This window comes from Ictidomys tridecemlineatus, chromosome 13, assembly GCF_052094955.1.
Source record: "Ictidomys tridecemlineatus isolate mIctTri1 chromosome 13, mIctTri1.hap1, whole genome shotgun sequence".
NCBI classification, from domain to species: Eukaryota; Metazoa; Chordata; class Mammalia; order Rodentia; family Sciuridae; genus Ictidomys; species Ictidomys tridecemlineatus.
In genome coordinates this window covers 44,635,959-44,648,468 of record NC_135489.1, presented here as the reverse complement: position 1 = coordinate 44,648,468, position 12,510 = coordinate 44,635,959, and positions in this window count along the sequence as shown.

Below are 12,510 nucleotides of genomic sequence, written 5' to 3'. Positions count from 1 at the left end.
AGACACTGTGGTTTTACTGTGATTTTCTGGGGGAAGAATAGGCAAGACAGAGGCCTTGGGTTGTCCTTACTAGTCTAGTATCTACCTGGCCCTGGGATGATTAGGGGAGGTGGGCATGGCCCAGAATGTGGGAGGTCCTCAGGATTCCAGCACAGGAGGTGGTGGGCTGAGGCTCCGCTAGTTGGTTTGAATAGGAAAGATGCTCCCAGGTAAGTCACTTACTATCTCTAGGAATTTTGACTAGCCCTGGAGGTACAGTTTCTTCCAAGGTCAGCAAGGTCCCAGATGTCAAAGCATTAGAATAAAAAGTCATGCTTAACACACACTGCTTGGATGACTCTGAAAAATGTGACATGAACGGTGTTCTCTGAACAGAAGCATTTATTTTAATAATTTCAACACATCTTTATTAACACACGGGCAACTTCTGTCTCGGCTTGACAACCCAGAGAGCTTCAGATTTCCCCCCTCCCGCATCCTGGACGCTGCCTCTTGCAGAACTCTTGGCGCATGCGCAGCCACCTGCTCACTATCCCGTCTTCCCACGGTGGTTGCTGCTCCTTGCTGGTTTCTCTGGTTCCCTGTCATTCAATAACCCCATTGACTAAAAGATGCTAACTTCCTTGATCTTGCAATTCCAGTGTCGAGCATAGCACCTGATAGAAAAATTGACGGTAAGTAAATTAACAGTAGCTCCTTAAACTCTTGGTTGCTCCTGGGCTGAAGGAGCTTCCGGGAACATTGTACTAAAGAATAGGAACTAACAGTTACTGAGCACGACAGTCAGGCTTTAAGATGCTTCAAATCCATGTTCAACTTCATCTTCAGAGCCGTCTAATGTGATGGAGACCTTTCCCCTACATCAGAGATAAAGTTCAGAGTGCTTGTTGCATGTCCAGAATCACACAGCAGGACTGGGACCCAGGACTCACCACACTGCCTCCCAGGTATTATTATCCTATTAGCCCACCCACCACTAAGCTTCCCTCTTAATTCAGTTGGCTCTGAATCTCCTTTATCACGTGAAAAGAGTCCCCCCAAATATTTTTTCTAAATTGGCTCTTCCATGGGAGAAAAATCCACTTAGGTACACTTAAGAAAAGAGCGACCAAGTGAATTTGGGGGACAAATGCCTCTATGCTCCTATTGATAACTAAAGCATATGGTTGCTTCAACTGTGATATTCCCTTCGGCTTATTACACTCATTACTTCCTGTCAGAGTTCACCTGCTTCAATTTTGCCAGAAAGTGTGAATTGCATATTTCATATATTACTTAGCGGAAGCCCACCCTGAGTCTTTTTTTTTTTTTTTTTTTTTAATAGAATGGCAGTTGTAGCGAAGTCAAGAGGTCTTATTTGGCCTTATGAAGGATTATGTTTCTCAATGGAATACCAAATAGAATGCTAATTAATAAATGCTTATGGTTATTCTGTATGTGGGGACACCGTTCCACATTTGGTCTTTGATACATAAGCATATATCACAAAAGTGCACATATTCTCCTCTCTTTTTCCTCCTGTAATCTTTGAGTGACACCTCCCCTTAGCTCTGAGATCTTACCAATCTGCATCCCACTCTCCTCATTTGTAAAATGGGAATATCAAGAGGCTGTTGTGGATTTAGGGAGACACCTACGTGGTTCAGGTTCAACGTTTATTATTTTAACACCTAGCACCACAGTTTCTCACCCAAAGTTCAAGGAGAGAAAATTGTACAAAAATACTTTGTGAAGTCTCTTGGGGTAGAGACTCTGGGGGTAAATGTGCCTGCAAAATCCAAAGCAGTGAAAGTTAGCCGTAAGATCCCATCCACAAGCAAATCAAGAGAATTTGCTTTGGCTGGGCTGAGGGGTAGAGATGGGAGGCTGCAAAGATGGAGGAGGGAGAAGTGGGAGTGGCTGAGGTGGGCACTTGGTGGGTGGGGATCAACAGCCTGCTGGAGGACTCTGCAAGCTGGTGCTGCCTGTTCCCTAGAAGCAGATCTCCTAATGTCCATCTGGGACTCCTTGGGGCCACATGACTCACTCTGGAAGCAGAGTGGCCACGGTTATCAGCCATTCCTCTGTCGCCGGACTCACCCTCTCAGGAGGTCTCACCTTCTCCAGAGCGTTTTCACAGCAGCGCCCTTTGCTGTGGGTAATCCAGACACCAGGGGTTGCCGTGTTCTCTAGTCCCTTGTTGTGTGCCTCTGTTTTCTCCAAAAACAGGACCTGTTCCCTGTTTTAGTTCTCCTTGAAGGTCCCCTTGCTCAGCAGCACTAGTGAGCAATGCACCTTGACTGCAGATCTTGTGAGAAGAGAGCAGGAGAGGTTTGCATAGCTCCATCCTCAGCAACCACCAAAACCATCCAAAAGAACATAACAAAACTTAGAAATGTGCTTTAGACACGTGGGCTCCCTTAAGTTCAAAACTGGGATTATTACCTGTCTGATCCTTTCTCCTCTGGTGGGGAGTCCAGTCTTGCTGACTCCTCCTCAAGAACAATGTAAGTTATTCCTTTCCTTACCACAGGCCCTCAATTTAATAATCATCTTTGTTACACACCCTCAATCTAGGCAACTGATCATAATGTATCTAAAATGCAGCATTCTCTGGTACATGGACACTTCTCCAACAGATTCCCTATGGAAATTGAAAAGTGGGGCTGGCTTTTGAATCTCTGATGCCACGTGGAGCAGAGACAGCTTCAGTTATAGTGGGACCCAGATGCCAGAGGTGGTGATATTAGTGCAAGAATATAAGGCCACTTTTTTTCACCCCTGGATTCCCTGGCTGTAAGTAGAGGAAAGGTCAGACTTGAACTTCCCCTGGGCATGGAATAGTCAAAGTAATCTCTGAATTTCAAAAGCCTAAGAGGTCTAATTTGATGACAGCAACACAGAACCTGGTCCATAATAGATGCTCCATAACAACACCTCATCTCCCTCCCTCCCCCACTCATAATTAACATTGCCTTCATTCCCCACAACTCTGATTAAAAAAAAATCAGCCAAGACAATAAGAAACCAGGGCCTGTGGTCAAAGAAATTTCCTTGGGCCAAGTTTGAAATATAAAGAAATCCTTGGATACATCTTGTTGTCACAAAATAACACCCTCTTCTTTCTTTGAGCTAAATGGCATGATGATTCTCAATGGAATCCTCACAATTCTCTCTGGGAAGTTTGAATGCCTTCTGTAATTTAGTTAAATAGCTTTTAGGTATCACAGAGACACTTGTTACTCATGGAAGGAAAATGGATCCCTACAAGGGATTCTGGAGATCTCCTAATGTCCATCTGGGGCTTCTTGCGGCCACATGACTCACTCTGTTCCCCAAACTGCAGTCGAGGGACAGTCGGTACAACAGCTCTCACACCACTTTCGCTGCTGCTCTGTTTACTGTTCCCTTTATTTACATAACTGGAGCTTCCACATCCTAACATGTTTTGCAAGCTGTCATGACATGAGAAGCTAGTAATCTGCTCTATTTTGCTTGCTAACATATTTTTGACATATTTTAGCTTTTGATTATAAGATTGCATCTTTGCCTGCTACCATCTGTCTCGACTCAATGGAACTCTGGCATTTACAAAAACAGTAGGGTGTAGTATTTCCTATATACTTGAACTCTACCAGCAACACACTATTTTCAGTCTTAACCAATATGTCATGCTTTCACACGTGAAGTCTGAAATGTTTGATATCTTGTGAGATCTGCCAGGGATAAGGAACGTATCTTCGCATCCAATTTGGCTGGGATGAGAAATATATTAGTGGGGAGAAGGGAGCAGTAGCCAGCATCTAAATAAAGGTGGCCTTTGATGTGGTCTCCTTCGCCTTGCTTATGTTTGTCCCTTTATGAGCATGATTGACATCTTTTGTGCAAATATATCTTCTCTTGGACTCTGCACCCTCCCTGAGGCCAACATTTTGGAGGTATATTTTCCAGCATGAAATAGTTATCCTAGTTATTCCTAGTTATTCACCCACATGTGGCAAGAAAGCACTTTGCTCCATGGTCTCTCTCTCTCTCTCTCTCTCTCTCTCTTTTTTTTTTTTTTTTGGTTCTTATCTTTACTCATTAGGGAAAATTACTCCAGGTTTGACCCAAAGGATTAGCTTGGTCCCTGTCTCTGCTGACAGCAGCTGGAGGAGTGTGCAACACAGAGAAACGTGACATTGTATTCAAACAATGTGTCGGGGGAAAGGCCAAAAAAAATGCACGGGCCTAACATGCATTTATTCAACACTGAGCTTAAATGAATTTATTATGCTCCCGGATTACACCCCATAGGCCAAGAAGCTGTCAACTATTGACATTTTCTTTTCTCTCCATGTTCTGACTTGAGTGTAAATATATTTGTCATGGGAATATATTGTATGCTTGGTTCAGTATATGCTCATTTCATCAGAAGGAAAGCTCTTATTATCTGTAATCACAGTCAACATCTTTGTTGCTTTAAGAAAGGAACGGGCTGCTGCTTGGATTTACATATGTATCCGGTACCTTTTCAGATTCAGTTGTGAACGCTGTTTTAGCCTTCATTTGGAATATGGGCTGCATGATCCATTTCCAGTGCAAGACTTCATTAGTGGTAGGAAGTATTGCTCAATCTGGTGTGAACCGTAGCTAGTTGGTTTTCTGTCTGGGGGCATGATGCTGGCTGCTCAGGAGCAGCTGATTGCAGGATTTGGGTGCTAAACAAGTCAACTGAAATCACTTTTGATCAGACCAGAGAGGGAAGCATTTTGGACAAGCGATTTCATTATCTTGAGACTATAAATCAAGTTTGTACTTACCTGGGTCCCAGATCCCCTTCCTCACCTGGTTTCTAAGGTCAACTGTTGAACATAGAGAAAAGGCTGAGATTGAGTCTCCAGGTAATGGAGACTCCATTTAGGATGGTTTGACTTAATGACTTTTGACTTTTTCAACTTTATGATGGTATGAAAGTATTAAGTACCAGTACTATTACTTTGGATTTTGAGTTTTTACCTTTTCTCTGGTTGCCAATATGCAATCCTCTCTTTACCCTGTAGCAATGAACTGCAGCTTCTGGTCAGCCATTAGATCATAGGATTTAAAACAAACCAGGGAGCTATCGGTGGTGGAGCACACCTGTGATCCTTGGGAGTCTCAGACAGGAGGATCGCGAGTTTAAAGCCAAGTTCAGCATAAGTGAAGTACTAAGCAACTCAGTGAGAGGCACTAAGCAACTCAGTGAAACCCTGTCTCTAAATAAAATACAAAATAGGGCTGGCGATGTGGCTCAGTGGTCAAGCACCCCTGAGTTCAATCCCCAGTACCCCACCACCACACACACAAAAAACCCAAACCGGGGGCTGGCTGGGGTTCTAGCTCAGTGGTAGAGTGTTTGCCTAGCATGTGGTAAATCCTATGCCTAGCACTGGGTTCAATCCTTTTACCACGGTAAAAAAAAATGGACAAAAACCATGATATTTTTCAATTTATGAAAGATTATCAGGATGTAAACCCACTGCAAGTCAAGGAACATCTGAGATTGTGAGTTGCTGGAGGGCAAGGGACCTTGTTGTACCTCCTTAGCTCTTGTCCCTGACACAGAGCAAAGAGACCATGCATGTGGAAATAAGATCAACTGAGGACAACAATCGAGCTTTGATTTTATCATGTGCTTTTATGAATTTCTACAAGGTGAAAACACTGAGAAAAAAAAGCAAGATAGATTGGAACTTTTTTTGTGTTTGTGTGCTAACAGGATTGAACCCAGTATCTTTTAAAATTTTTTATTGAGACAAGGTCTCACTACATTGCTTACAGCCTCGAGAAGATGCTAAGGCTTGTCTTGGACTTGTGATCCTCCTGTCACAGCCTCCCAAGTCACTGGGATTATAGGCATGTGCCACCACGTCCAGCTTGAAATGGTTCTCATGGAAAAGAGATACTTGATCTGGGACAGAAGACTGAGCAGGGCTGGGGTGTGGGCAGAGGAAGCAGGAAGAATGTACAAGGAACAGGAGTAGGGGCTGGGCTGTGGCTCAGTGGTAGGGCGCTCACCTGGCATGTGCGAGGTGCTGGGTTCGATCCTCAGCACCACTTAGAAATAAATAAATGAAATAAAGGTATTGTGTCCAACTACAACTAAAAATATTAAAAAGAAAAAAAAAGAGCAGGAGTAGACAGGAGGGAACAATGAAACCAGGAGTGAAGGGATGTGAAGGGAGAATGGTTTGACCCACCAACGCAGGTTGAAGCTGATTGAGGTACAAACCGGTAGGTAGAGCTGGGCAAGGCTACGGTACTCTGGAAAGACAGGACTATTCAGCTTTTTTGTGGGAAAGACTAACTCCAGGTTCTCATAGGCAGTAAGCAAGGTGGGAAGGATGGTTTCTGGAATGACTAGAAAGAAGTGGCGTAGGGGAATCTGAGGATAAGACGTACCATGGAAGAAGGCGGTGTGTCTAGAAAGGACATAAATAGAGGCTGGCTTACACAATGGTAATAATCATGTTAAGTAACATGATGGCTTCACTGTAGAGGACAGCTAATACATTTCAGGTATTTTCAGCTATTGATAATAATATTGATGAAAAAACTCCTACTGTATTTCATAAGTATACTTATCCTCACATTAAAGAAGAGGAAAGGCTCAGTGGTAGAGCACTTGCCTAGCATGTGTGAGGCACCGGGTTCCATCCTCAGCATCACATAAAAATAAATAAATGAAATAAAAGCAGAAGCAAAGTCATGGGTATAGGCTCCATAGCTAGTAAGTGGCAGAAAAGGATCTGAACTCTCTTTGAGCTGTGCCCAAGAACGTGGGAGCTGGTGGCTGATGGTCTGAATTGCAAGAAAATGAGGATGGAAGACATTAAAAAAAATGGGTGATGAGGTGACCACTGGAGACCTTGGAGAGCACATTTTCTGTGAAAGGATATTGATGACTCAAGGAGCCAGCCTGTAGGTGAGTCAGTGGCCAGGAAATGGAGGATGTGGGGGCAGACCACAAAGTTGAGAAATTTGAAGGAAAATGAAGGAAATAAATAACATAGTCTTATGAGAAGGTTTCAAGGACAAGCGAAAGATTTTTAAAAAATTATTTTTAAAAGGGAAGCTTGTGCACATTTGAAGATAGAATGAAGAAGACACAGAAAGTGCTAGAAGAGAGAGGCCTTTTGTAAATCAGAGGGGCTAAGGAAGGTGGGGGGGTGGGTTATCAGTGTGCATAACTGCCCCATAACTCTTTCCATGATGAAGAGAATGGTCTACAAAGTGCTTGAGATATTCCTTCAGTGGTGCTGAGGAACTGAATTTTTTATTTTAACTTAAATTAATTAAAACAGCTACATGTCTGAATAACTAGTAGCTGCCACCTTTGGACAGAGCATGATCCTTAGAACACCAAGAGTTTTGCCTCCTGAAGAAGGGAACCAAATCCTGTCTCTGACTCAGAAGAGGAGATCAGAGAAACAAATCAGTGATGCTTCCTATGCCAGGGAGGATAAATGAGTTAGCCCCTGCCAGCGACCTTGCTGTTCGTTGGTTACACCTTAGTGCTAGCCACATTGTTAAATCATTAGTTTGGGAGAGCTCATCTGAGTAGTGAGACATTTGAAAACTCACATCCCAGTGTAGCTGCTTGGTCTAAATTGCCCTGTCTGCACCTGCCTGAGGAGCTAAGGCATTGCCAGATCTCCCAGGGCCCCACTCATACTCACCCTCAGCCTTTTGGCGGCTCTTGATCCAGGCGCTCCTTGTTCATGTAACAGAGAGATGGGGAGGTCTCTGTGGTAGGTTTCCTGAGATAATGACCATTTTTTGAATAGAGTTTTCTGGTTTCTGAGGGTCAATACAATCCTCTACTGATTTCCTAAGTCTCCCTTCTTCTTCCACATCCCTTGGTCACTTTGGATCTGCATTATTTTAAAGCCCAAAGATGTTGATCCCCCCCCCCGAGGGATTTCACTTAGACTTAGTAGACATTTTCTCAAAGAATGTCCCACCAGAAAAACAGGTTATATGTCCTGTTTCCCTGTAATCCACAGGTAAACAAAGGAGAACCCCAAAGTCTGCCTGCCTGGGTAGAATCTCCCATCACGTCGTGGGTGCGCCCGCCCCGAGATGGTGGCTGTGTGTTGTCTGGGCTGTTTTTCATAGTCTCTGCAGCTGGGAATACAAGATGCTATACTTAGGCAGAAGTCCATGAAGGAATTAATTGATATGAGCCAGAAGTTGATTGCCATTTAAGTACTCAGCTTCCACCATTGCCAAGTTTCCCTCTTTGCAGAAAGAACTGAGCTTGCCTGCAAACTGGCTCATTCAGGATGTGAGCACAAGATGGAATTCAACCTTTAATATGCTGCAACACCTGCTTGGAAATAAAGGGGCTCTGTGCTCTTCCCCCCCAAGGAGTTGACAGCTGACTTCATTACAGAGGAATCTGGCAGAGGTGGTTGGTGGCTACTCCTCCATCTCAGGAGGCACTCACCCAGGAATGCAGTGCCAACCAGACCTGAGCTTTGGGATCCTGCCAGAAACTCACGCTGGGCCATTTTATCCTAAAGCATCCCTCTTCCTTGAACTCTAGTTTTCAGTACCTTTGGTGGAAGCTTCCTTCACGCAAGGGAGGTGGTGAGGGGCTCTGGCCTGCTGAAGCTAAGTGGAGAAGCATTTGCAGGTGTTCTGTAATGGAAGCTGGATTTCTAAACTTCCTTTCTCAAGGGTTCTGTGATGCTGCACCCAACAGGCACAAGCAGACACAAAGTCAAGGCTGCCATGCTCTATGGAGTGGAACTTGAGGGTTGACTGGAGTCCTCATCCGAATTCTGAAACAGACTTTGAGCTGCTGAGAAGCTTGGTTCAGCCTGTAGGGGCCCCTAGTAGGTCTCTGATGCCATGATCTCTGATTTGGGCTGAAACATTGGTGATACTTATCAATTTAAAAAAAAAATTTTTTTTAGTTAGAGGTAAACACAATGCCTTTATTTATTTATTATGTAGTGCCAAGAATCAAACCCAGTGCCTCACATATGCTAGGCAAGTGCTCTGCCACTGAGCCAGAACCCCAGCTCTGATACTTATCAATTTTCAAGGTAGAGTTTCAACCCTATCATCGATGTGCATGATTTCCAAAACATACTAATCTGGCCTCTAATAGCCAGACTATCATCAGTGGATATTAACTTTCTATTACATGTTATCCTTCCTCTCTTAAAATAATCTACTTGAAATCTCAATATCCAGGATTGAGATCCAACAGATCATACAGAATAAATCTATCTGGTGGATTACTGCTCATTCTTAAGCAAAGCAAAGTAGCTGCAAGGCTACTTCAAAACTGCATACAGTTGCACATTTAAAACAAGGCACAATTCAAACTTACACAGCAAAAAAATCAGATTGTTATTTTAAATTATCACTTAAAATAACTGGAATTAGGAAAAAAAAGATATAGTTGATGCTTTAGAGGTCAAAACTGGCAATCTGAGTCAGGCCTGGCCTGAAAGTACATCTCATATGGTCTACACAGTGGGAGTCAACAGTTTGAATTTTTCAAAAATGGAGTAGGATGCCAACATTTGGAAATTGGAACATAGCATATAACCCCCTGGGTTGCTGGCTCCTCCTGAGACCCAGGCAATATGGCACCAGGAATCCTTTACCTGCAGGCTCCAGGAAGGGCAGGTGAGTTGGACATTGACTCTCAAGGCTACCAGAAGTCCCACTGGCCCAGGTTTCTCACCAGTTGTGTTAGTAATCCCTGGACCAGGTAAGGATGGGCTTCTGGATCATTTTCCCTTGTCTCCTTCTCCTCACAGTGGATATTGGTGATGCTGTTACTTTAGAGTTAAAATAATTAGATGATGCTCAGTTGCTGAGGGAAGCATGCTGAAGATCCATGCTACTTTTCTACTCCTCAGACGTTATTTTGAAACTTCAGTCCTGAGTCCAATACACTCCCCTGAGAATGCAAGTTTGGATCAGTGTGTCTCATGGTTGGCCACCTTCAAGTCACCCGGGGAGTGGTGGATACCGGGCTTGCACTCTAGGCCAATAAATCCTCTGGGTTGAGACTCAGACAATGTAATTAAAAAAATTGTCATGGTGATTTCAGTATAAAGAGGGTCTTTAGGCCCTTGAAAATTCATACAAACCTTTCCATGACAGCAGCTTCTTAACCTCAGTATCACTGACATATGGGGCCAGATAATTCTTTGTTCCTGTGCGTTGTCCTTGGCCTCTGCTCATAGATGCAATAGCATTCCATGAGATGAGAACCACTGCATTCAGTCATAAAATTATGATGAGGAGTGGTGTTTATTATGTTGGCCACCCAGATATAAGAACTTTGAGAAATTTCTTTTGGAATCATGTGCCAGGAAAGCATTTTCTCTTGGGGAACTGATAAATTTCTTTCTTTTTGGTTACTTTCCCTCCTTTTACTGCTGGGAAGCTCCAAGTCTGTACCCCAGTTGGATTTCTTCCCCTCTGACTGCAGGATGCTGATTTCCTAATTAATGCTTTGCTCATCTTTATTCTAAGCTCCCTTTTATCCTTAGGGAATGAGGTAGAATAAATAAGGTAACCTGTCAGAGGCTGGAATAACCATTCCAAGCACTGTGCAGTATATATGTTCCAAGGAAACATGGCTTGCAAGGGGGAAGGCCCTGCTAACCATGGACTGCCTGTGGTCAATGAGGATCAATCAGCTATCTGGAGCAGATAATGCTTAGCCCCTCTGGCCTCCCAGCTTTGGGAAGAGGCTGAACTCTGCCTGTGTTGGAGCAGCCTGAAGACCAGTGGTGGGGGCCCACTCAGAATGGTGACTACTGCCTCTCTGGCGTCTAAGAATGTCAACTCCTGGTGTTGACCTGAAGTCTGGGAAGCCTCTTAGAGGCAAGATCGCAAAAGGCAATTTGGGATCCATCCCTGGGATAACACCATCACCTGCTTTCCGTAAATATAGAACCCCTTACATTTAGTAAAATACAACCCCCTCATTAATAACCAAGAGTTTTAAAGCTTTTAAAAAATCATTATTAAGTGTGGCTCTTTCATTTTAAATGCAAAATCCTGAATAGACCAGAGATCTTAATTTTTTTTTAAATATAGCTGAGTATTTTAATTATGGATGTACTTGCATATTCTCAGCATACTTCATTATTTATGTAGCTGGTGAAAAAGCTTTTTAATTAAATAGCATGCTGGCAATCCATTGTGAAATGTATAGATGTAGGTTTTCCTAGCATGAAAAAGTTAAACACACAGACAAGAGGGTACACGTATGTACATGCACGCGCGCCGCGCGCGCGCACACACACACACACACACACACACACACACACACACAGTATTCTGGCAAGTATATATAATCATTACAAAGTACTTGTTTTGAAGTGATCTTAAAATTTGGCTTTTTTAAATATTGAAAACAAAATGAATAGTGTAACGTGTGCTATGGCTTGATTGTTCACACTTAATGCATTAGCCTAACTTGGAAATGGAGTATGGGTTCTCAAAGTGTGGCCCATCCACTAGCAGCATTGGCATCATCTGGAAACTTCTTAAAAGGGTACAGTTTTGAGCCCCACTGAGAGTTGGATCTAGCACCTCAGGATGTAACAAGCCCTCTAGGGAACTTCAGCCAGGCTGAGGTCTGAGAATCACAGAGTGAGGATTATGCCTCGGGGTGCTGATGATGTCACTTTCATGGACAGGTCCCCTGGTGATAAGGAGATCACAATAAATTCAATTGGTCTATGCTGTAGTTCTCTCGCCAAAAATGTACGGTGAAGATTCTTATCTGTTTAAAGTTTAAAGATCTACTTGAGATCTGCAGAGCTTAAAAGGGGTCAAAAGACCCATAGTGGGTTAGATATTTTAAGCATGATTTGGATTATTTTGACAAAACATGTGTATCAGGGTCTAATATACACATTGCTGTTATTCTCCTTCAAAAAATACACAAAATGTCTGCAATTAGAGCTCCTAATAATTCATGATTTTTATGGCAGGCTGTGGTGACAGTCATCTTCCAGAGCTACCCCATGCCTGTGTGAAGGCTGATGACCAAGTTCTGTCACCTTCCCTGGCCGAGTGATCCAAGGCCAGGAGGTGAAGCAATTTGGAGAAGACCCCATTGGGATCAGTGCCAGAACCAGAACTAACAGCCATCTGACTCCCTGCTCTGTGCTTTGTCTTCTGAACAATGCTGCTTCTTAAGTACACATAAGCCAAACTGCCTCTCAAATTGCAGCCATCTACTTTGAGTTCAGATTTGCACAGCATGACATGAATTGGGCTGCAAATTATGCAGAAAACAGCCATCACATCCATCTGTGATGTCAGAATCCTCAAGTACATCGTGACCTGTTAGTATCTAAGAGAGTGGAAGTAGACTGGGTCTGATTCCTTCCCCGTGCAGTATGATGAATATCCTCCCAGATGCATTTGGCCCAGTGTGAAAAGGTTAAATATGATTGAGGTTATGCCTGGGATATGCTCAAGAGCAGATTTCATATCCAAGGGTGCAGGCAATTAGATTTTTTT